This window comes from Leucopleurus acutus (genome assembly GCF_964270905.1).
Source record: "Leucopleurus acutus genome assembly, chromosome: 17".
NCBI lineage: Eukaryota > Metazoa > Chordata > Mammalia > Artiodactyla > Delphinidae > Leucopleurus > Leucopleurus acutus.
Genome location: NC_139159.1, coordinates 7,290,674 through 7,312,087, shown reverse-complemented (window position 1 = coordinate 7,312,087; position 21,414 = coordinate 7,290,674). Strand labels below are relative to the sequence as shown.

Here is a 21,414-nt window from a genome sequence, read left to right as displayed (position 1 = left end):
TCAATGAGGGCTTTATGATCATCTAGTCTATTGTCCTCACTTTCCAGATGATGAAGCTGGGACTAGGTGGAAGTGATGTACCTGCTTGAGGTGGCCTGGTTAGTTAGTAGGAAGGTCTTACCCAAATTTACCACCTGAGACCACCTAATTATATGCGTTTTCCTCCCTACCATCTACATCATAAAACATTTATTTCCTTATCTTCTCAAAGCAATTGGAGACTTTGATTCCTTCCACTATTTCCACAAAGTTATTTTATGTACAGATTTTCCCTGTCAGAAAGTAGAGCCTGAAATCCCCAACAGTTAGTTTGAGATATTTCACACAAGTTAACTTCCTTTTTTGTTCTTCAAAACAATGATTTCCTCCCATTTAAATGGTTAATGTTCATTTCCATTGCCTTCAGAAAAACCAGAGAGAGTGATTTGTCTGATGCTACGGAGAAGGACTGTTTTTTAAGCTTTGCCATGTTGTATCTTGGAGGATCCCTAAATTGTAGTCTCTATACACCAAATACTTCAAGTAGAAAATGCATCTACTAATCTCTCTATTTGGTCTCTTTTGCGCTGCTGGATTTTATTCACTTAAGTAGATTAAATCAACTGGGGATTGGGTGGAGAGTGTAAACTCACTAAGCAAACAGAGTTGTACACTAAAAGAAACATTGCTCAAGCCATAGATATGAGAAAATGAAAGGCAGGGTGTATTTTAGAAATATCCTTTTTTAAATCAGGGAGTTGGTGTAGTTTTGGGGCTCTCTACAATCACTCTTTCATTTTTACTTATTGACTATAAGTTGGAGTGAAAATTTTATTCATTTTAATTGATTATTATAATGGTCAATGAAAAGTTATAACTGTGTAGTAATCATGTAGCTATGGGATTCTAAGCACTTTTTAGATAAGTACCATCTTTTGTTTGTTTTACTAAGCAGGCATAACTCATAATTGTGTTTGATGAATTATTTTCATTGAGGTCATTTCTTAATTGATAATTCAACCATTCTCACAATAGCAATTATATACTTTTTAAACTTAAAAAAATGACAATTGGAGAAGGGCACACGTTTCTAGGAGAAACTGGAATGGTGTGCTGTCTTGGCAAATCACATCACTGGGTTTGGTCCTCTTTTGAAGGTTGCTTCTCCAGCTTTTATTTTCTCTATTCCTTAGTGCTACAAACGCCTACAGTACATGTCTAGCTTGTTATCTGGCCAGTACTTCAGAATAACTACTGTATATTCAGGACTAAATTTATTTTTTACTTTCAAAATTACTATTTTCCCCTCTGAGTTCCCTGTTTCTCTTCATGATACCATAATTCTCCCAGACACAGAAATGAAATGAAGTCATTACTATCCCCAGTAGAGTAAAGCATCTAAGCCAGGCAGATTCTCTGGTTTTGAATCTTGACACTGCCCGTTACTCAGATAAAGAATGTTACCAATGTAGCAGCACGTGATGTGTATATATTGTACTATTGTATTTGTGGGTATCAGTTTTCTATTCTAAACTGTGAATTCCATAAGGACAATGAGTATATCTTATTAATATTTGCCTATCTTATAAACACGGCACAATGTTGTACACACGATAAAAGCTCAGTTGTATATGAATGAATGAGTAACTGAATGAAAATATAGATGAATAGCAGAATTTAAAATTTGAAATGGATACGAAATTTTCCAGTTACCCTTCTGTCAGTTGGATCATCTCTCCAAGTTACCAGGAGCTCTGTGTTTAATGAAATCAGCCTAAGAAATTATTCTGAAACAGTGCTCATATTTAGATAAGATATTTTTAAAATATCTCAAGCCTAACTTTGGAAACTGGCAGACGTGATTTCCAAAGGTAATAAAATTATTACAGGAATTTGATCACACCAAGGATATAGTTATGTTCATTGACAGAAATTATTAGCATTGAGAACAGAATTCAATATAAAGAATATAGTTTTATACAAAAGTTTTATCATTGATAAAATTTGTTTACTTTGAATCTAGGAAAGCATCTGAATACCTTAGGGTGTGAAGTGGTTGGAATGAAAAATAAATGAATTGTGGTTTATTATTCATATACATGAGGGTTTTTAATATCTTCACCTGAATGCACTGATATCATGAGAAGGAGGAGAAATAGAGCTAATTACAAAAAGGGTATGTCACTCCTTTTCTTCATTTTTGGGAAAATATCTAGAAATTCAAACCTGACCCAGTTCTATGTAGGTAAAAACTTTCATCTTCCTTTTGGTTCTTGTTACTACCATTTAAATAAACTATTTAATAAAATAATGTGTTTTGACTGTCTGCCTCTGCAAGGGAGTGTACTAGAAGCTGGTCATAAAAGAATGCCTATTTAATAGCAGAGGTTGTGTATTGTATATACACGTATATAATATATACACTATATATATGCATGTTAAAAATGTGTATGCATATGTACACATATATAACAGGAGCAATTGAAAAGCTAAAATAGTTACCAAAAAAATACTGTAGGAAAAAAATAATCATACTATACATACTATGATTGGTAGGCAGTGATGTTATGATATTGGTACTAGAATCCAATAATGAGCAGAAATATATTCAACTAATCAGCATTAGTTTATCTGCCGTATTCCAGGTGTTGTGAGGTAGGAAAAGATGAAAATTTTCCCTCCAGGAGTGTACAGTGTAGGAGGAGAGAGAATACATGAATGTAGGAAACTACCATATATGACTTCATGTCTCATGAGAGGTATAGATTTCATGTTGGTCTAGGTGGGAGGAGCACCAGTAAGGGGTGGCTCTCTGGTGTGAGATGATGAATTACAGGAATGAAAAAGCTTCGAAAGGTCACACTTTGTAAGGGGTGCAGGACCACCTGTGGAAAGTACAACCTGCATTTTATACCCCTGGAAGCTCTGGACCCAAACACAATGTCAGTGGAAAGAATGTCCAAATTTTTAATACAAATGAAAATGACAACTTCCATTCATAGGTACACCAGACAGATTTTAGGGCTGATCTGGGGGACTCTGGACTTTTTGCATGTGCTGTGGCTCTCGTCCCTTGCAACTGCCCAGCTGCTCCCGGGGGGCAGATGTGAAGGCAGTCCTCTTGCTGCGACTGCTGTCCTTGGCAGCAGCAATGGGCTCAGGGAATTATATCTCTTACTCAACTCACTAAACAGCAGTTTGGAGCGATAAGCCGTAGAATTTTAAAATGCTGATTTGAAATAGATTGTCCTTGACTTTCCACAGTGGAGACTGATTGGTCTTCGTGGCTGTATTTTGTTTGTTTTTGATCATTGCCTAATAATCCACAGATCTAAAATGTTCTGTGCTTTGTGAACAGAACTTGCAAATAAGAATAGCTTAGATTTGGGGTGAAGGAAAAGTGTAACAGGAGTAGAGAAGCTCACATAGAAGCTCCAGTTTCTTTAATCTTCCTATTAATTTTGTGTTGGGCTGTTCTCATGGATTCGTATTTGCCCTAGACAGTTGATCATTTACGATAAAAATTCTCAATATTATCTCACTGTCTCATTATCTAATTAAAAATGTACTTTTTTCCCCTTTTTTCTTTAAAAGGTCTTATCTGGGCTCTGAATAAATGTTCTTTTATCCCAAAGTTTGCCAGTGGTGAGGAGATACATACTGTTTGTGTGGTTTTCATTTAAATTACTTTGTTTTAAAGTATACTGTGTTGTCTTCGTCGTCCCTGAGCCAGAATACATGCTACTTCCCCAACATTTTCTCCATACATCCATCGGCATGTAATGAATCTGAAGTCTGTCCTGGTTACAGACTACAAATCTTTGTTGCAAATCTTTAAGTGTTTCTGAAATTTCAGGCAGTATTTTAAACCAAGCTTCCACATTGTAAAATTGGGGAACTTTAAAAGTTCGTCATAGGAGATATAGGAGTGCTGCTGTATGCTGGGGGTGAAACCAAGATCTGATGCAGTATGAAGAATCACTGAGGTTCTTGTTTATACACACACACACACGCACACGCGCGCTCACACACACACACACACACACACACACACACACACTTCCCATGTTTACTCTTGATTTGCTAAATCAGAATCTCTTAGTGAGGGCCTGGAAGTATGTACATAGTTTTGTGTACTCTTCACCTGGCTTCCCCTACTAGTGACATCTTATGTAGCTATAGAAGCATATTAAAACCAGGAAACTGACATTGGCACATTAATTATACTACAGATCATATTCAGCTTTCACCGTTTTAAAACCTGCGTTCACTTATGTGTGTCTCTGTGCGTATGCACATGTGTGCGCATGTGTGGTTCTATGCAGTAGCATTTTGCATTTTTGATAAGCCCTCCAAGTGAGTTATGATCAGACAAGTTTTATACACACCGATTTAGTGCAATTATTCAAACAATTCAGAAGAATTTCCCTGGTGTCTTTTTTTAAAATGAATTTTTATTGAAGTATAGTTGTTTTACAATGTTGTGTTCATTTCTACTGTACAGCAAAATGAATCAGCTATACATATACATATATCCCCTCTTTTTTGAATTTCCTTCCCATTTAGGTCACCACAGTGCATTGAGTAGAGTTCCCTGTGCTACACAGTGTGTTCTCATTAGCTGTCTATTTTATACATAGTATCAATAGAGTATATGTGTCAGTCCCCATCTCCCAATTCCTCCCCGCCACCACCGTTTCCCCTTGGTATCCATACATTTGTTCTCTGTGTCAGTGTCTCTATTTCTGCTTTGCAAATAAGATCACCTATACCATTTTCCTAGATTCCACATATACACGTTAATATACAATATTTGTTTTTCTTTTCCTGGTTTCACTCTGTGTGGAACTCTGTAGGTCCACCCATGTCTCTACAAATGACCCCCTGGTGTCTTTTTTTTTTTGGCTGCGTTGGGTCTTCTTTGCTGTGCACGGGTTTTCTGTAGTTGCGGCAAGCGGTGACTACTTTTCGTCGTGGTGTGCGGGCTTTTCATTGCGGTGGCTTCTCTTGTTGTGGAGCATGGGCTCTAGGCGCGTGGGCTTCAGTAGTTGTGGCACGTGGGCTCAGTAGTTGTGGCACGTGGGCTCTAGAGCGCAGGCTCAGTAGTTGTGGCGCACGGGCTTAGTTGCTCCGCGGCGTGTGGGATCAGTGCTCGAACCCGTGTCCCCTGCATTGGCAGGCGGATTCTTAACCACTGCACCACCAATAAAACCATAGCCCCACCCCACAAATACCCGCCAGGTTCTCAATGAGGAGGACTGGATTAGACCGGGGATTAGCATCAAACATGAGCTGATTCTGATGCTGTTTTTCTACAAACCAAACTTTGAGAAACCCTGATTGTTATTTTAGCAGGTAGAACCAGGCTTCAGCGGAGAGACATTTATTGAGAGGGAGCATGATGGAGCAGCAGTGGAATATGATTAGTTATTTAAGGGAACATGTGTACTAGGACCAGCTTTTTAATGATTACTTCTATCAAATGGGCAATCTGGTTCACCACTCTGGTACTCAACTTCCCCATCTGTAAAATAAAGTGAATGGATTATATCATCTTTTGTGTCCCTTGAAGCTCTAAAATATTCTAAGTTCATGCTTGTAGTTCTTGGATTCTCTAGATTTGGCAAAATTCTCATCTCCTTTTTTACAGGGCATGATGTAAGACACAGACATTCAACAAAGTTATATTGATGTGAAGGGATCAAGTTGATTTCATAAATCTAAGGAGATTATTAATGATATGAATGCTGTTGATATATTTTAATCCACAAGAGGGGTTTCATGTGTAAATAGAAAAAATAATAAATTAATTAACCATTGTATAATACACATATTCTACAAATATTTAATGAAAATAAATTGCTTTGAGTTTTTCCAATCAAACTAAGTACCTGTGAATTTCCAATTTTAGTTAATATTAAATTGAATTTTGATAAATATCCTACTGCCCTTCAGTTCAATATAAATTCTTTAAAGAGATTAGCTATCTTCCCATTTATTTTGTTACACTTTTGACCTTATTGTTATGAACCACATTTTGTAAGCTTTCAAATGAAATCTCAATCATTCTAGCTAGTCAAGCAATTTAGGATGAGTTCACTGAAAGCAGTTTTCTACAAAGATAGAATTAGACCAGCAGCTGGAACCACTTTTGCCACCCAGAAATATAATAGTTTATTTATTATCGCTTGTCTTTATTGTATCTATTCACAGCTGAAGTCATTAGGCACAATTTAAGATATTCTGAAATGAAGACCATTCTCTGTTTCTAAAACTTTTGACAAAAACAATGATAAAAAAAAAAAAAAGAAGAGTAAACACACAAAGGCCCAAAGGACACAACTCTATTATTTCTCTCAGTCCTAGGGAAAGTAGAAACGGCAGCTGCCAATCGGAACCTCACAGTTGAGTTTCAAATTCTCCCCAGCTTTGATGACTTTGGCCCTTTTAAGTATTCCTTCTTTCAACTTTGATTTCTGAAAAAACATTTTGTCTCAATTTCTGGCCTGTTGATAGGGAAACGTTGCTGTAGGCATGCATGACTAAAAAGATAGCTTTGTCAGTTTCCAGTGGCTGGGCTTAGTCATACATTCTTGCACTTGAGTACTCTGTATTTGAAATTATTTTTCTATTGATGAAATCCCTTGAACAAGATACTGCAACTTTCTTTGCCCTGTAGTTGAATATTTTATTTGCTTATTAGAGTAGGATTGTTTTAAATACTACAAGTGTAGGGTAAGAGGCAAACTAAGTGGTATAGGAATGAGGTGTCAGCCTAGAAGCCAGAACAGCCGGGTCCAGTCCCAGCCTTGTCTCATGTCAGTCACATCACCTTGAGCAAGACGCTGATCTCTTTCTCAGCCTCAGCTTTCTTTTTGCTGCTTTGAGAATGGTATAAATATCTGTTGTGTTCATTCCACTGGATTACATAATAAGGTTATGAATGTTAAGGTGATTTGCAAATGCAGATTCTAGAGCTTAGTTTTGTCATCTCTGTAATGAGAAACCAGATGAAGAATGCAAAATGGAAGATAACTAAATCCTATAATTTCTCTATCATCGGTGTATATTTTAAAAGATATAATGCTGTTTCTAGGCTAATATTTTATTCTGTATATGCTAAATATAACGTTTGACAAGACACACAACAACATATATGGAATTATTTTGGGGAGGAAAGGTGACAATAACTACCAGTAAGATGTGGGGGAGGACCTTTATTTTTTATTAAACTTTTGAGAATACTTTTAGATTTACAGAAAGCTTGTGAAGTTAGGACAGAGAGGTCCCACATATCCCACTCCCTGTTCCCACTGTTATTAACATCTTACCTTATTTTGGTACACTTGTCTCAATTAATGAACCAATATTGATGCATTTTTATTAACTAAAGTCCATTTTTTATTTAGATTTTCTTAATTTTTACCTAATGCCCCTTTTCTATTCCAGGGTCCCATCTAGGACAGCATATTATATTTAGTTGTTATGTCTTCTTGGGTCCTTCTGCTGGTGATAATTTCTCAGGCTTTCCTTGTTTTTGATGACCTCAGCAATCTGGGGGATTCCTGGTCGGGTACTTTGGATAATATCCATCAACTGGGATTATCTGACGTTTTTCTCATTTTCAGATTGGGGTTCTCGGTTTGGAGGAGGAAGGTCACAGAGGTGAAGTGTCCTTCTCATCATATCTTATCAAGGGTGCCCACTAACAACATGACTGATCACTGTTGATATTGACCTCGATCACCTGGCTGAGGTATGGATAACACACTTGATTCATGTTGACTGACATTATGGAAATAAGTGTTAGACACGTGGAATCTGAATTCTATTTTAATTTCATTTGCATTGAATAGAATGATTATTGGAGCCTGAAGTCTTCTCTTCAGTGTGGAGCTGAGTCAGCAATCTATGATTACTCTGCCTAAAGTCATAAAATAGACTAATGAAACATGATAGGTGTAACCGGTAAATTATAAAGCCGTATATATGTGAGGTTTAAAATATTATTCTGGAAAGAATCCATCTGCATCAGTGTGCTAGGATAATAGTAATTAGCTTTACAGGTTAATGGAAAACTAGTGTTATTTATGAAACACCATAAGGAACGATTCATTATTCCTCATGGCATTAATTTTGCAAATACCTGGAAAGCCTCCTTTAATTATCAAAATTGTATGAGCCTTCTCCCTGAGCCAGGGCTAGATCCTGATTCTGCTTTTTTGTCAAATCTATTCTAATCTTCCAAATGCCCCATTTGGGGGCTCTCTTCACTATGTATCATCCATACTTTTCAGACCAGGGCTGCTTCCTTAACCAGTTTTTCTTACCACTATCACCAAGAGATATGCTTTCAGTTGCTCTCAGAATAAGTGGTTTCCATTCATTTGACTATGAAGTACTAATTAAATATGGTAACATTGACAATGTGACCTATATCCAAATCACAAGCATAGAAAAATTGTATGTGTAAAGGCTAAAAATTAAAAATCTTGAACATATTGACAGGGTAGATTCTTGAGCTTACTGGAAAAATTCCTTAGTGATGGCTTGACATTTGTGGGGCAGCGGGGGTGAAGAGACGCTAACATATGTTTGCCAAATTACCTTATTCATTCAACCTCAATACACTATTATGTACCCAGTTTGAAATAAGTAATATGTTTTCTTTCAATACCGAATAACCAGGACTAAAACTACAAACCAGTTAAAAATAATTATACCTTTAAGATTATAGGGCTATGGGATGACTGGATTCCACTGATGTTACCAGTAGTTAAAAGTTCATAACAATACAGATAAAAATATAAACCTCTTACTAATTTCAAACTCCAGAGAATATCAAAAATTAATACATAGATATTTTCTAATTGAGAACTTAAATGCATAGATATAAAATAAGTTCCATTTGTTTTACAGAAAATACCGTAGAGCAATATTATTATGAAACACAGCTAAGCAAGGAGTGAGGGAAGGCTAAGAACCAATAAAATTAAAGTTACATGGATAGGTGTTGTTTATAGTAAGATTCTGATACTGAAGAATTTTTACATGTAGTATTCGTTCGGTGCCTTGTATTTACCATTGGTCTTCCAGTAAGAATCAATCATCCTGTATATTTTACTGTTTAGACCAAATTTAGACCAAATCTTTCAAACGCTGACTTTGCAGCCTTTCCCCCACACGGACATTTGCATTTCTTCACTGTGGAACCTGTTGTTACTTTCCTAGTTAAGACTAGTTGCCAAGAGTAGAGTAGAACCTTTACCAAGATTCACCAGTTATTAACTTTTCTTTTTTTTACTTGATATGAATAATTTATTGAATGAGAAACAAGGACAGGGAGATTTCAAACCCAAAACTGGTATAAAGTTCAGAGGCATGGCATTACAGGATAGCTTCTAAAGTGAAAAGGAAGATGTCGTTTAGCCTTTTCAATGATTGGTTATTACATTGGAGGTTTCCAGACTGCAGGAGGTTGGTGAAAAGTGATTATCTTATACCATTTGGGGAAGATGACTTAAGTTTTATGATTATCAAAGACATTGACAAGAAATAACCTAAATTACATTTCACTTACGTTCCTGAAATGAACCACTTAGTTTCGCATAAGTGGCTTAAAGGGTTTCTGTCAGCTTGAGGGATTTTTAAACCTGGCTTCATTTCAGTTTATTTTAAAAGAATTATCAAAATAACTTAAGACAATCTAAAGGTCCAGTAATAGGAATTCATAATATAAATTACAGAATTTCCATATGATAGATGACTGTGCAGTTATTTATAGTCATGTGGGGATATTAAACAACATGGAAAAATGTTACCATGCTTCTATATATTGGAAATGTGAACACACCTTCCCTGACCACACCCCATTGCGAGCAAAACAGCCTCTCCCACTCCTCTTGCAGCCAGGGAGGGGGGCCTTGCTTTACCACATGTTTCCTCCTTCCACTGGTGTTGATTGGCTCAGGAGAGTAACAGATCCCAGGGTAACCAATTAGTAGACTTGCCAGCAACCTGTTATCTGTATCTGCTGGATGAAACACAGCAGGGCAAAGTTTGAAATTTGTACTAAAAACCCAGAAATCACAAAGACAATAGAGTGAGAGCTCAGTTAAAAGGCAATAAGGTAGATTAAAGATTGAGAAACTGCTGTAAGAAGTAGTAAACTGAAACTATGAGGGAACAAAAATTAAGAATAAGTAGACAGAGCAATTGAAGGCAGGGCAAACAGACAGATGGAGGGCAGCCAACCATTGCTGTCAATGCAGCTCTGCAGCAGGGACTCCAGCTCCTGCTGTGCGGTTCTTGGCAGATGCCTGGCCTCCAGATCCAAACTCCAGCCCTTTGCACAGGAACCTGCCCTAACCTGGCCCCTGTTCGTAGATTTCCAAGACAATTTCCTTGTCATTCTTTGCAAATCCTTTCAGGATGGCCTCAGTGGATCTGTCTTGCAAATGTTACAAGGGTGTGTAGACTATGAGCCCAATTTTTTCTTTTTTTAATGCTTCAATTTTATTTTATTTTTTTTGTACAGCAGGTTCTTATTAGTCATCAGTTTTATACACATCAATGTATACATGTCATTCCCAATCGTCCAATTCATTACCCCCCCCCCCACCCCGCTGCTATCTCCCCTTGGTGTCTGTACATTTGTTCTCTACATCTGTGTTTCAATTTCTGCCCTGCAAACCGGTTCATCTGTACCATTTTTCTATATTCCACATATATGCCTTAATATATGATGTTTGTTTTTCTCTTTCTGACTTACTTCACTCTGTATGACAGTCTCTAGTTATATCCACGTCTCAACAGATGACCCAATTTCGTTCCTTTTTATGGCTGAGTAATATTCCATTGCCTGTATGTACCACAACTTCTTTATCCATTCGTCTGTCGATGGGCAATTAGGTTGCTTCCATGACCTGGCTATTGTTAGTAGTGCTGCAATGAACATTGGGGTGCATGTGTCTTTTTGAATTATGGTTTTCTCAGGGTATATGCCCAGTAGTGGGATTGCTGGATTGTATGGTAATTCTGTTTTTGGGTTTTTAAGGAACCTCCATACTATTCTCCATAGTGGCTGTATCAATTTACATTCCCACCAACAGTGCAAGAGGGTTCCCTTTTCTCCACACCCTCTCCAGCATTTGTTGTTTGTAGATTTTCTGATGATGCCCATTCTAACTGGTGTGAGGTGATACCTCATTGTAGTTTTGATTAGCATTTCTCTAATAATTAATGATGTTGAGCAGCTTTTCATGTGCCTCGTGGCCATCTGTATGTCTTCTTTGGAGAAATGTCTATTTAGGACTTCTGCCCATTTTTGGATTGGGTTGTTTGTTTTTTTAATATTGAGCTGCATGAGCTGTTTATATATTTTTGCAGATTAATCCTTTGTCCGTTGATTTGTTTGCAAATATTTTCTCCCATTCTGAGGGTTGTCTTTTCGTCTTGTTTATGGTTTCCTTTGCTGTGCAAAAGCTTTGAAGTTTCATTAGGTCTCATTTGTTTATTTTTGTTTTTATTTCCATTACTCTAGGAGGTGGATAAAAAAAGATCTTGCTGTGATTTATGTCAAAGAGTGTTCTTCCTATGTTTTCCTCTAAGAGTTTTATAGTGTCCGGTCTTATATTTAGGTCTCTAATCCATTTTGAGTTTATTTTTGTGTATGGTGTTAGGGAATGTTCTAATTTCATTCTTTTACATGTAGCTGTCCAGTTTTCCCAGCACAACTTATTGAAGAGGCTGTCTTTTCTCCATTGTATATCCTTGCCTCCTTTGTCATAGATTAGTTGACCCTAGGTGCATCTGGGCTTTCTATCCTGTTCCATTGATCTATGTTTCTGTTTTTGTGCCAGTACCATACTGTCTTGATTACTGTAGCGCTGTAGTATAGTCTGAAGCTAGGGAGTCTGATTCCTCCAGCTCTGTTTTTTTCCCTCAAGACTGCTTTGGCTATTCAGGGTCTTTTGTGTCTCCATATAAATTTTAAGAGTTTTTGCTCTAGTTCCGTAAAAAATGCCATTGGTAATTTGATAGGGACTGCATTGAATCTTTAGATTGCTTTGGGTACTATAGTCATTTTCACAATATGGAGTCTTCCAATCCAAGAACGTGGTATATCTCTCCATCTGTTGGTATCATCTTTAATTTCTTTCATCAGTGTCTTATAGTTTTCTGCATACAGGTCTTTTCTCTCATTAGGTAGGTTTATTCCTAGGTATTTTATTCTTTTTTTTGCAATGGTAAATGGGAGTGTTTCCTTAATTTCTCTTTCAGATTTTTCATCATTACTGTATAGGAATGCAAGAGATTTCTGTGCATTAATTTTGTATCCTGCAACTTTAATAAATTCATTGATTAGCTCTAGTAGTTTTCTGGTGGCATCTTTTGGACTCTCTACATATAGTATCATGTCATCTGCAAACAGTGACAGTTTTACCTCTTCTTTCCAATTTGTATTCCTTTTATTTCTTTTTCTTCTCTTATTGCCATGGCTAGGACTTCCAAAACTATGTTGAATAATAGTGGCGAGAGTGGACATCCTTGTCTTGTTCCTGATCTTAGAGGAAATGCTTTCAGTTTTTCACTTTTGAGAATGATGTTTGCTGAGGGATTGTCGTATACGGCTTTTATTATGTTGAGGTAGGTTCCTTCTATGCCCACTTTCTGGAGAGTTTTTATCATAAACGGGTGTTGAATTTTGTCAAAAGCTTTCTCTGCATCTATTGAGATGATCATATGGTTTTTATTCTTCACTTTGTTAACATGATGTATCACATTGATTGATTTGCATATATTGAAGAATCCTTGCATTCCTGGGATAAATCCCACTTGATCATGGTGTATGATCCTTTTAATGTGTTGTTGGATTCTGTTTGCGAGTATTTTATTGAGGATTTTTGCATCTATATTCATCAGTGATATTGGTCTGTAATTTTCTTTTTTTGTAGTATCTTTGTCTGGTTTTTGTATCAGGGTGATGGTGGCCTTATAGAATGAGTTTGGGGGTGCTCCTTCCTCCACAATTTTTTGGAAGAATTTGAGAAGGATGGACGTTAGCTCTTCTCTAAATGTTTGATAGAATTCACCTGTGAAGCCATCTGGTCCTGGACTTTTGTTTGTTGGAAGATTTTTAATCACAGTCTCAATTTCATTACTTGTGATTGGTCTGTTCATATTTTCTGTTTCTTCCTGGTTCAGTTGTGGAAGGTTATACCTTTCTAAAAATTTGTCCATTCCTTCCAGGTTTTCCATTTTATTGGCATAGAGTTGCTTGTAGTAGTCTCTTAGGATACTTTGTATTTCTGTGGTTTCTGTTGTAACTTCTTTGTCATTTCTAATTTTATTGATTTGAGTCCTCTCCCTCTTTTTCTTGATGAGTCTGGCTAATGGTTTATCAATTTTGTTTGTCTTCTCAAAGAATTAGCTTTTAGTTTTATTGATCTTTGCTATTGTTTTCTTTGTTTCTATTTCATTTATTTCTGCTCTGATCTTTATGATTTCTTTCCTTCTGCTAACTTTGGGTTTTGTTTGTTCTTCTTTTCCTAGTTCCTTTAGGTGTAAGGTTAGATTGTTTATTTGAGATTTTTCTTGTTTCTTGAGGTAGGCTTGTATAGCTATAAACTTCCCTCTTAGAACTGGTTTTGCTGCATCCCATAGGTTTTGGATCATCGTGTTTTCATTGTCATTTGTCTCTAGGTATTTTTTGATTTCCTCTTTGATTTCTTCAGTGATCTTTTGGTTATTTAGTAACGTACTGTTTACCCTCTGTGTGTGTGTGTTTTTTACGTTTTTCTCCCTGTACTTCATTTCTAATCTCATAGCGTTGTCGTTGGAAAAGATGCTTGATATGATTTCAATTTTCTTAAATTTACTGTGGCTTGATTTGTGACCCAAGGTGTTATCTATCCTGGGGAATGTTCCATGCGCACTTGAGAAGAAAGTGTAATCTGCTGTTTTTGGATGGAATTTCCTATAAATATCAATTAAATCAATCTGGTCTATTGTGTCATTTAAAGCTTTGTTTCCATATTTATTTTCATTTTGGAAGATCTGTCCATTGGTGTAAGTGAGGTGTTCAAGTCTCCCGCTATTATTGTGTTACTGTCGATTTCCTCTTTTATAGCTGTTAACAGTTGTCTTATGTATCGAGGTACTCCTATGTTGGGTGAATATATATGTATAATTGTTATATCTTCTTCTTGGATTGATCCCTTGTTCATTATGTAGTGTCCTTCCTTGTCTCTTGTAACATTCTTTATTTTAAAGCCTATTTTATCTGATATGAGTATAGCTACTTCAGCTTTCTTTTGATTTCCATTTGCATGGAATATCTTTTTCCATCCCTTCACTTTCAGTCTGTATGTGTCCCTAGGTCTGAAGTGGGTCTCTTGTAGACAGCATATATATGGGTCTTGTTTTTGTATCCATTCAGCAAGCCTGTGTCTTTTGGTTGGAGCATTTAATCCATTCACATTTAATGTAATTATCGATACATATGTTCCTATGACCATTTTCTTAATTGTTTTGGGTTTGTTTTTGTAGGTCCCTTTCTTCTCTTGTGTTTCCCACTTAGAGAAGTTCCTTTAGCATTTGTTATAGAGCTGGTTTGGTGGTGCTGAATTCTCTTAGCTTTTGCTTGTCTGTAAAGCTTTTGATTTCTCCATTGAATCTGAATGAGATCCTTGCTGGTTAGAGTAATCGTGGTTGTAGGTTCTCCCCTTTCATCACTTTAAGTATATCATGCCACTCCCTTCTGGCTTGTAGAGTTTCTGCTGAGAAATCAGCTGTTAACCTTATGGGAGTTCCCTTGTATGTTATTTGTCATTTTTCCCTTTCTGCTTTCAAATTTTTCTTTGTCTTTAATTTTTGCCAATTTGATTAGTATGTGTCTCGGCATGTTTCTCCTTGGGTTTTTCCTGTATGCGACTCGCTGCGCTTCCTGGACTTGGGTGGCTATTTCCTTTCCCGTGTTAGGGAAGTTTTTGACTATGATCTCTTTATATATTTTCTCTGGCCCTTTCTCTCTCTCTTCTCCTTCTGGGACCCCTATAATGACGAATGTTGTTGTGTTTAATGTTGTCCCAGAGGTCTCTTAGGCTGTCTTCATTTCTTTTCATTCTTTTTCTTTATTCTGTTCTACAGCAGTGAATTCCACCATTCTGTCTTCCAGGTCACTTATCTGTTCTTGTGCCTCAGTTATTCTGCTATTGATTCTTTCTAGTGTAGTTTTCATTTTAGTTATTGTATTGTTCATCTTTGTTTGTTTGTTCTTTAATTCTTCTACGTCTTTGTTAAACATTTCTTGCATGTTCTCGATCTTTTCCTCCGTTCTTTTTCTGAGGTCCTGGATCATCTTCACTGTCATTATTCTGAATTCTTTTTCTGGAAGTTTGCCTATTCCCACTTCATTTGGTTGTTTTTCTGGGGTTTTATCTTGTTCCTTCATCTGGTGCATAGCCCTCTGCCTTTCATCTTGTCTATCTTTCTGTGAATGTGGTTTTTGTTCCACAGGCTGCAGGACTGTAGTTCTTCTTGCTTCTGCTGTCTGCCTTCTGTTGGATGGGGCTATCTAAGAGGCTTGTAGTTATTAACTTTTTGAAACATTTGCTTGTTCAACCTCTCTCTTTCTTTATACACACACACACACACACATTTTGGCTAAACTATTTAAGAGGTAGTTTATAAGCATCGTGATACTATACTCCTGAATATTTCAGATGTATCTATCAGCAAGTGTAATCTCCTGTATAACCACAATACAACTACCAAACTTGAGAAACTTAACATAGATACAATACTATTATTTAACATACAGCCTCTTCAAGTTGTTCCATTTGTGTTAATAATATAGTTTATCAGTATATTTCAATGCTTTATTGAAGTATAATTACATACTGTAAAATGCACAGATTTAAGTGTACAGTTTAATGTTTTGATAAATGTGTACCCTCATGTAACCAACACCCCAATCAAGATATAGAGTATTTCTGTAACTCAAGAAAGTTCTTTCTTGCCCCTTTCTAGTCAGCCCTCTTTCCTCTACATCTCTTAGAGGAAACCACTACAGTATTTTTTCCTTATAGATTACATTTGCATAAATTTCACATCCAGTGTGTATTCTTATGTGTTTAGTTTATTTCTCTCTGGTCTTGGATTCTGGTATCAGTAAATAAAGTTTTATTGGAACACAGCCATGCTCATTTGGTTGTACTGTCTATGATGCTTTCACACTATAACAACAGCACTGACTAGTTGTGACAAGGCTTGCTTTTGGTTGCTACTTGGTGTACTACAAATTACTGCAATCCAATTATAACTTAACAGCATTTTGAATGTCATGCTCATTACTGTGACATAGCATTTAATTATTTTTTTATTAACAGTGCATACTCAACATGCCAAAATAAGGAAAGAAGAGTTGTGTTTGAATGTTGTACTTTTAAGAAAGAGGGGGGGTGAATTATTTGTTATGAAATCAGATGGCAAAGCATTGTGTTTATTATTCAGTGACACTGTAGCTGTGCTAAACTAATACTATATACATCAATATTATTAGACTAGGAACTCTTTATAATAGCCCCATGCACAGAAAAGCAATTTTCAGAAAAACTGGACATTTTAAAATGGAATATCTCATCGAAACAAAGTTTCTTTAAAAAATTTAAAATTTTGAAATAGGGCTGAAGTCAAAGTAAATGCTCATTTTGTTATCCAAGCAGGGAAAACCATTTACCAATGTTGAATTAATTTAATTGTGTGTGATTGCAGCAGATGAAGAAATGTGTCCAGAGAAAATAAGCTTGATTAAGGCTATTAGTCTTTTAGTGAGAACAGTTGCTGCAAGAGGTAAGGACATTGAGGACAACAGATGGAGTAAACATACTTTCCATATTCCTCCCACTGAGTACAATACATCTAAAATCCCTGGATATTATATACTGAAAAACATAAGAAGGCTCTGAAAAGTGGAGAGAAGAAGGCAGACTGGATAGGGAGCTTAGGACCCAAAGAATGCTGAGTTCCCTGACCTTTTCTTTCTGACTCGTCTATCCCACATTGGGACTGGAGAAGCTAGCATCCTAACAATGCCAATGGGAACAGATGAAAAAACAAACAAACAAACAAACAAAAAACAAGAAAAGCATGCTCTCTCTAGCCAAAAGGCCAGGAAAAGGGCTACCTAGCAAGACAGAAACTTAAATAATAACTGTTCTACTCCAGCCAAGCACCACAGGAGAAGCTGTGGCCAAGTCTTACCCATCATCAAAACTGGAGTGGAGAGTCTAGGTGTGTAACAAGGTACCCCAAACCACCTGCCATTGTTGTGTCAGAGGCTGAGGGGGGAAACACGATCTTTGTCCATACTGAGTGGTAATGAGGAGCCTGTGGTGTTGGTGAAAATGACATGGGAGCCTGGAATTCATCTACACCTGGTGACCTGGTGTCAGAGAAAGCCTAGAGGAGGGTCAGGTCTTTAATCACCTCTCAGAGAATATGAGGCCAGCCCTCCTCCCAGTGTCAGTGGGGACCCATCATTAACAAGGACCCTCACCCTTCAAGTTGTCAACAGAATCCTAATGGAGAATCTGCATCTAATTTCACTTGGCAGTAACAAGGTGGAGTTGTTCCCCAACTGGAGTTATGTCAGGGGGAGCTTGCTAAAATACAAGGCTTATATAAGACCCAGAGTCTCACAGCATATGAAATGTCCAGATTTCAAAAGAAAATCACTTGTTTTACTAATAACCTGGAAAATCTAAATTTGAATGAAGAAAGACATTAGAAATAACAACACTGAACACTGAGATGTCAACACTGAAATAACACAGATGTTAGAATTATCTAACAAGGATTTTAAAGCAGCCTTCATTAAAAAGCTTCCACAGGTAATTGTGAACACCATCAAAACAAAGGAAAAATAGACATTATCAGCAAGAAACAGAAGATATAAAGAAGAATCAAGTGGAAATTCTGGAACTGAAAAACCAAAAAATAAAGTCAATGGATAGTCTAACAGAAGAAAAAGTGTATGTGATGATAGAACAATAGGAGAGAGAGAAAATAGACTGAAAATAAAAGTGAACAGAGCTTCAGGGACCTGTGGGCTATAACAAAAAATCTAACGTTCATGTCATCAGTGTCCCAGGAGGAGAGGAGAAAGAGAATTCAAAGAAATAATGGATTAAATTTCTCCAAATTTGTCAGAAGACATAAACTTACAGATTCAAAAAGCTGAGTGAACCCCAAAAAGGGTAAATCTAAAGACACATCATAGTTAAACTTCTGAAAAGTAAAGACAAAGAAGAAAATCTTGAAGGCAGTCAGAGAGAAACACAGGAAACAATTTGAACGATATCAGAAACCATGGAGGCCAGAAAGAAGTAGCATAGCATTTTTCAAGTGCTGAAATAAGTCAACCCAGAATTCTATATCCAGAGAAAATATTTTCAGGAATGAAGAAGAAATTAAGACATTCTCAGATTGAAAGGAAGACTAAGAGAATTCATTGCTTGTAGACCTACTGTGAAAGAATGACTAAAAGAAGTCCTCTAAACAGAAAGGAAATGATAAAAGAAGGAATTTTGCAACACCAGGAAGGAAGAAAGCAGAAGAGAAGAACAAAAACGTGAGTAAATATAAGACTTTCCTTCTTCTTTTGCATTTTTATAATTAATGTTTGAAGCAAAAATTATTATAACTGTGTAATGTGGTCCTCTGTTTATGTAGAAGAAAAATTAAAGCTAATTATGTTATACATGGGGAAGGGTAAATGGACATAAAGGGAAGTAAGGTTTCTATACTTTACTCAAACACATAAAATGTCGACATTATAGACTGTAAGTTATGCTAATATAGTATAATATGCAAAGTAACTACTAATATAGTTATGGAAATAGATACACTTAAAAACATGGATAAATCAAAATGGAATTCTAAAGAAAGTTTAAGGAACTGACAAGAAGATAGGAAAAAAAAAGAAACAAATGAAAAACAGAGACAGCAAACAGAAAAAAAATAAAATGGCATAATTAAGTCTCGACCTATCACTAATTACAGAAAATGTAAATAGTCTGAATATATTGAATTAAAAGATAGAGGTTGGCCTAATAGATTTAAAAAACAAAAAGAAAACATGACCTAACTATTGACTACCCACAAGAAACTTGCTTCAACTATAATGATATGTGTAGGTTGAAAGTGAAATGATGAACTGAGATATACTACACAAACACTAATCAAAAGAAAGCAGGAGTGGCTATATTAATATCAGATTCAGTGGACTTCAAGGCAAAGAAAACCACTGGAGACAGAGAGTCAATCGACTAGGAAGACACAGGAATCCTAAATTTGTGTGCACCAAAAAGCCAAGCTGCAAAGCTGTGAAGCAAAATCTGATAGAACTGAAAGGAGAGAGACAAATCCACAGTTACAGCCGAAGACTTCAAAACCCCATCTCAGCAACTGACAAAACAGCTAGACAGAAAATCCTCAAGGATAGAGCTCAACAAGACCATCAGCCAAAAGGATCTAATCAATATTCATAAAGCACTCTACCTACCAACAGCAGAGTATACGTTATTTTCATGCATCCATGGGACATATGCCAAAATAAATATTTTCCTGGGCCATAAAACAAATCTTGACAAATTTAAAGGAATTGAAATCACATGGAGTGTTCTCTCTAACCACAATGGAATAACACTAGAAATCAAGAACAGGAAGAGATCAGGAGAATCCCCAAACACCTGGCAGCTAAAACAGCACACATAAGTAATCTGTTGGTCAAGGAAGAAGTCTTGAGACAAATAACAAATACACTGAACTTAGTGAACATGAAAGCAAAACATCAAAAATTGTGGGATGCTGTTAAAGCAGTGCTTAGATGAAAATCTGTAGCCCTAAATGCTTACAGACAAAAAAGGAAAAGTCCCAGATCAATAATCTAAGCTCTCACTTCAAGAACTTAGAAGGCGAAGAGCAAAATAAACTCATAGTCGAGGAGAAAAAGGAGACCAAAAATCAATAAAATTGAAAACAGACACACAATAGAAAAGTCAATGAAACATAAGTTTTTATTTGAAAAGCTCAGTAAAATAGACAAAACTCCAGCAAGATTGACAAATAAAAAGAGAGGAGAGAAATTTATCAGTTTGAAACAAAAGATCACACTACAGAGTTTGCATACATCGAAAGAATAAGAGAATACTCTGAGCAACCCTAGACACATAAATTTGACAGTTGAGATGAAATAGATTAATTCTGTGAAAAGTATATAAACTACTCCAACTCATCCAGTGAACAGCCCAATAACAACTAATGCAATTAAATTTATACACACACATATATATGTATACACACATATTAATAAAATAGAATAAAAACCCAGAAATAGTTCCATATAAGTATGGCCAGGTTGTAGTGGAAGGAGAGGCTCTCTGAAAGCAGCCGGTGGTGAAAGGAGTGTGGCGGGCAAAGATGATTCAGGCAATCCTGGTTTTCAATAACCACGGGAAGCCACGTGGCTTGTCTGCTTCTACCAGCGTTTCCCAGAGGAAATTCAACAGCAGGTTATTCTAGAGATCTTCCATCCAGCTCTCAAACGGGATGACAACGTCTGTAACTTCTTGGGGGGTGGAAGTTTGATTGGTGGGTCTGACTACAAACTGATTTATTGGCATTTTGCTACCCTCTACTTTGTATTTTGTGGGGATTCATCAGAGAGTGAACTTGGGATCTTAGACCTCATCCAGGATTTTGTGGAGACTCTGGACAAGTGTTTCGAAAATGTTTGTGAATTGGATTTGATCTTCCATATGGATAAGGTGCACTACATTCTTCAGGAGGTGGTGATGGGTAGGATGGTGTTGGAAATAAACATGAATGAAATCGTGGCTCAGACTGAAGCTCAGAACAGGCTGGAGAAGTCCGAGGGTTGTCTTTCAGCAGCACCCGCCCGGGCTGTGTCCACTGTGAAAACATCGGCCTGCTGCAGATGCCTCGGATTATCAACGTTGGCGATCTCAACATCAAGGTCCCCAACCTGTCGCGGTTTGTCTGAGGGTAGAAGACGGCTGAACTGAGTCCTTGGAACCAGCAAAGCCGAGCCAGTCCTGCAGCAAAACCTGATCTGCGCCCTAGAGGAGTGCAGCCTCGGGCCCTGGCCCCTGCTGTCCTGCAGCGGGAAGGAGTCCTGTGTCCACTGCCAGCCTGTGCTTGCTTCTCACATGTGCGGCCTTGCCCCTCTCTCCTACACGCGGCCACTGCAGATGTGAAGGGTCCTGGCTTCCTCAGTGGGGTGCAGGTGCCCAAGCCACTCGCCCCCTTTACCTGCCACGTGCAGCCACTCCCAGGGATTGCAGACTGTCGTGAGAACAGAACCTCACCACGAGGATGTTCTCCGACTAGAGTCTTCAACCTTAGCACCAC

General features: G+C 37.1%; 1 pseudogene across 1 annotated transcript; it reads left to right on the top strand.

The window, feature by feature from the left end:
* Positions 1-20,463: 20,463 nt before the first annotated feature.
* Positions 20,464-21,046, top strand: LOC309973940 (AP-3 complex subunit sigma-2-like; annotated as a pseudogene). The gene has a single exon. The product of its transcript is annotated as an AP-3 complex subunit sigma-2-like (transcript).
* Positions 21,047-21,414: the final 368 nt, after the last annotated feature.